The 5,321-nt window shown below is 36.7% G+C and overlaps 1 pseudogene; it reads right to left on the bottom strand.

The window, feature by feature from the left end:
* Nucleotides 1-4,635: 4,635 nt before the first annotated feature.
* Nucleotides 4,636-4,735, bottom strand: LOC127109106 (uncharacterized; annotated as a pseudogene).
* Between the last annotated feature and the right edge of the window lie 586 nt (nucleotides 4,736-5,321).

Here is a 5,321-nt window from a genome sequence, read left to right as displayed (position 1 = left end):
GCATTAGAAAGGATTAAATGGTGTTCTTTTAGAAAAGAGTTTTGGTCATACGGAAGTGACAAGTTGGATTAATATGTCGGATGTTTTGATTGGTTGAGATGTTTTTGGTTGGATGACGATTACTCGGATAGTCGAGTAAGACAACTCGTATCCTAAGAGTCAGGAAAGGGAATAGAAGACTCTAGACCGCTTTCTTTTGAAGGTGAGAAAAACAAGAAAGGGGGGTTTGAATTGTTTGGAAAAATAAGCGCTTTTCAAAATGAAAATCACACAAGGATTTTATACTGGTTCGCTTATAACACAAAGTTACTCCAGTCCACCCGGCCAAGGTGATTTCGCCTTCAACAAGGACTTAATCCACTAATCTTGAAAGATTACAAACAACGCCTAAGAGAAAAATCTCTTAGTCCTCTCAAGTTTACAGACTACACTAAGTCACTTGAGGAAATCAACAAACAATAAATGAAAGATTTATGTAATCTAGAGTGCTTCTAAGAAAGCAAATATTACAGTATTAAGAACAAGAGTTTTTCACGTTATAAGCAAAAGCTTCGTGAAGATCTTAGAGAGAAGGAGTGTTTTTCTTGACTTGGTGTTTCAGTATAATTTTTCCTTGTATGTGTAGTGTTTGAAATGTTGATTTGCAATCCTTTATATAGATCAGTAAGGTAGTAGTTGAAACTGGTGGATATTGAGATGAAGTTACGCCATCACATAAATAGCTTCTGCAGGATGACTTTTTCTTCTTGAAATGACTACTTACCACAAGTAGTATTTTCTTTATTGAGATTGGAGATTAACGTCTCTTTCTCAATTAGGAAATCCATTTGCTAATCTTTTCTTGACTTAAACGTTACTCTTTCATGATTAGCAATTCCATGCTCATAGTATTTGTGTATCTGGAGAATCTTGGAATCTTGCTTCTGATGTTTAATCTCTTGTGAGTTCTGATGGATTCTTCAGATAGTGCCAAGAGCTTCTGAGGTTAGACAAAACTTTGTTCAGAGTCAAAACTTCTAGAGCTTACTACTTGTCCAGATGCTTCTGATACTTTGATGTTTTGCTCAGAGTTAGAACTTCTTGACATTGTTTCCACTTCAGATGCTTCTGATCATTTGATATTTTGTATCTGATCTTGTTTTGTATCTGATGACATCATCAGATTTCTTCCTTCTTTCTTTAGAATCCTGCACACTTAGAAACTTTTCGTTAGGGTGCCATTTTTGGTTTCATCCTTTGTTATCATCAAAATCAAGGAATCTGTTGTAGAACAATTTTTGTTCTTACAGCTTTTTCATCTAAGTGATTTCTAAAATAAGTTTGCGTATGGTTGATGTATTTTAGCATAAACGACAAATACTTGAATGACTGAGTAAGACAACTCATATCCAAGCATTTGAGAAGAGGAATTGAAGACTCAAGACCATCTCCCTTTTCGTATAGTTTGTTGTGGAAATGATTTGATTAAGTTGTATGTTTGTAAAAAATGACAATTCTTCGACTGACCGAGTAAGAGAACTCGTATTCAAACAATTGAGGAGCGAAATTGAAAACTCAAAGTCAACTCCCTTTTCATTTAGCATATTGTGAAAATATTTTGATTTAATCAGAGTTTGGAAGTTGATATAGGAACAACAATTATTTGACTAACCAAGTAAGAGAACTTGTATTCAAATAGTCGAGGAGAAAAAATAGAAGACTCAAAGTTATCTCCCTTTCGGTTTCTTGTTATAAACGGATTTGATTTATTTGTACTTAAATGATTTAGAAATGACGACCATTTGACTAACCGAGTAAGAAAACTCGTATTCAAATAATCGAGGAGAGGAGTTGAAAACTCAAAACCATCCCCCTTTCCATTTCCAAATGAGGTGTTGTTTAGATGTGATTAAGTATTTTAATTTAACTTTCGATGTCGGATCGAGGTTTTTAAAATTTGCATTCTTGTGAATGAATTGAATTTATTTAGTGATTAATCCATCTAATCGATTAATTAAAACCGAATGGATCTCATTGTAAGAAGGCCCAAGAGTAAGCCATGTGAGGTTGATGGCGATGCTTTTACAAGCGATCGACTTACATAGGTGATTTGAAAATGGGCTCGACTTTGAATCAAGAAGTATGTGATTTGAAATCGGCTCGGATTATTTTAAAATCGATGAAAGCGACGTGATTTTGTCACAATTATAACATATCATTTCGTGTACACTCAAGGTTCAGTATATGATAACACGAAATTATATCACATTTTAAGACTTAATTCAATTAGATTATATTATCATTCACTTTAGTTTATCTCATTTTATCAGATATTATGCAGTATTTCCTTGCTATTTATGTCAGGTATCCATTTTGAAGCAAAAGTGAAAAAGGGAAGAAAAGGAGGTGCAAAAAGGAGAGAAAAGGGACCAAATGCCAAAGCCCAACCCAAAGCGCACAAGTCACCAACGTTGTGCCTGTGACGGACGTCACAGGGTGCGTGACGAGCGTCACGCAAAACAGCCTTGTGACGGACGTCACACATAGTGTGACGGGCGTCACACAATTCCACTACCTTTTTGGCGCAAGTAACGCCCTCAGAAAGACTGGAAGAAGAACGTTGAGAAGTTGGTCTCCTATATCCACGCCGTGCATGTAGCCACGTTGAAGAATGGGAGAAACGGAAAGCAGTTGCCAACACTATTATAAATAGCCATCTCAAAAACCTAAAGCTCTCTCGGTTTTTTTCCACGCTCATATTGCCGAAGCTCTGCCAAATTTTCTTTTCACGCTTTTGCTTATTTTTCTTTTCCAGCATTGTTTATTTTATTTATTTCTTTTGCAAGCTTTACATTCTTCTTCCCTTGCAAATTTACCTTTCCCATTTTAGCTTTTAGATATTTTTCGCATAATAGTTTCTACACCGGAAACTATTGTGCAACTTTATACCGGATTTAACCTTACGTTATATTCCAGTTTTATTTCCTTGATTTAATTTACTGTTTAATTGAAGAATCCAAGAACAAATCCTACCGGCTTGTGGTGGAGTGTTCAAGACTATTGTATTACGCATTCAGGTTCTTTAATCATTACTTAATATTTTGTTTTATTATTTATCTATATTATCTGTCTGGAATGAGTCTGTTTATGCATGATATAAATTCTTATTTATTTAGCATGTCTGGCTAATTTGCCCAGGTATCGGTATGTAAAGTAAGCAGAATAAGGGATCAAGACTGAGTCGGTCTATCTAAACTTAAAATCAAAATCAATCTTTTTACGGTCTCAACTTACAGGTTTAATAACAAGATTTTTTACAAAAGTAAAAGACATAAAGAAGTTAAAACCAATAGAGCGAGAGTTTGAGATTTTAACTGGACAGTGTAAGTTAGGCATTAATTCTAGATCAGGGCGAGAGGAAGTTTTAGAGTTAATTAAATTCTGACCTTTTCCAAAAAGTATTTTTAAAGATTGAATGTGAGGACGAGAGTTAAGCATTTGGATTTGATTATATAACCTAAGTCAACAGAGCGAGAGTTTGAGATAAGGGTGTTTAAAACGGTCAGTATTTTCTTAAAAGGAGTTTCTGCAACTTTATTGTTTTCAAAATATGATTTTTGACTTAATTATAAGTGACAGCTACATTAATATAAAATCATGGTTTATTCAACAGAGCGAGAGTTTGAGATAAAACCTTTAACCAATAAAGTTAACCGAAACGATTCATTTTAAAACCAAGAAACCGACAAAGACTTGATTCCCTAGTTTTGACGAACTACATACCGATATCCGTTTTATTAATATTTAATCTAGATCTTAGTTTAGCTCTTAGTTTTTCCCCCAAACAATCAAACATTTTCACCTTAGATTTACGTAGTAACCTTAGATAACGGTATATCGATTCATAAGTCCCTGTGGGATCGATATCTTTTAAAACTACGCGATAGAACTGTGCACTTGCAGTTTGTATCCCATTCTCGACTCACACAGTCGAGCGATCAAGTTTTTGGCGCCGTTGCCGGGGACTTCTATTTAATCGATATCGTAACTCTTCCGTTACGCTGTAGAGACTAAGGTTTCTTTTTCTTCTATTCTTTCTTTCGTTGATTTGTATGCCACGCACTCGCTCTCAAGGCGAGCCGCTCTATTTACGAATCAACGATATCGAACTATATCTCCGAGTCTTACGACGAATTCGGGAATATCGTGCTGAAAACAATCTCCCTCCTATAGACCTTCCTGATCTCAAAGATCTTCCTTCTTTAACCGAGATGGCAGAACCAGCTCGTGCTCTTAGAGATTACGCCGCTCCATCGCAAGATGAACCGCATTCAAGTATTGCTCCGCCCGCAATCGAAGCAAACAACTTTGAACTTAAACCTTCGCTGTTGCAAGCTGTGCAACAGAACCAATTCTCTGGAAATCTTACCGAAGATCCAAACCTTCATTTATCCGTATTTGTCCAATACGCTGATACTGTTAAAGCTAATGGTGTCACTTCAGAGGCAATTCGACTTCGTCTTTTTCCTTTCTCATTAAGAGATAGCGCTAGAAGATGGCTTCAATCACTTCCTTCCAACTCAGTCACCACATGGAACGAGTTGAAGAAAGTTTTTCTTGCCCGATATTTTCCGCCAAGCAAAACAGCTATGTTAAGAGCCCAGATAAACGGATTTAAACAGAAAGACAACGAGTCTCTTTTCGAAGCATGGGAAAGATACAAAGACATGATGAGACTTTGCCCACACCATGGTTTGGAAGACTGGTTAGTAATTCACACATTTTATAATGGTCTCTTATACAATACAAGGTTAACAATAGACGCCGCTGCAGGTGGTGCACTAATGAACAAACCTTATGCTGATGCTTACCAGCTTATCGAGAGCATGGCCCAAAACCACTATCAGTGGGGAACCGAACGAACAACGGTGGAAAAACCTCAACCGAAAACTGGCATGTACGAGATAAGTAACCTTGATCACGTTAATGCAAAAGTGGATGCTTTGGTCCAGAAAATTGAAAGTTTAAATGTATCACCTCCAGCCGCCGTGGTTGCTATAACTCAGAATTGCGAGGTCTGTGGAATCCAAGGCCACACTCCTGCGGAATGTCAACTCTTGACTGGAATCCAAGCAGAGCAAGTAAACTATGCTCAAGGAAGCCCCTATTCGAATACCTATAACCCAAATTGGAAGAACCATCCAAACTTTTCATATAAGAGTAATAATGCTTTATACGCACCTGGACAGTCTCCAAATCAAGCCCCATCTATACCTCCGGGATATCAGAAATCCAATCCTAACAATAATACCCCTAGAAAATCCAACTTGGAAATCATGATG

The sequence above is a fragment of the Lathyrus oleraceus genome, chromosome 7 (assembly GCF_024323335.1).
Source record: "Lathyrus oleraceus cultivar Zhongwan6 chromosome 7, CAAS_Psat_ZW6_1.0, whole genome shotgun sequence".
NCBI lineage: Eukaryota > Viridiplantae > Streptophyta > Magnoliopsida > Fabales > Fabaceae > Lathyrus > Lathyrus oleraceus.
This window is presented reverse-complemented; position numbering and strand designations above follow the sequence as displayed.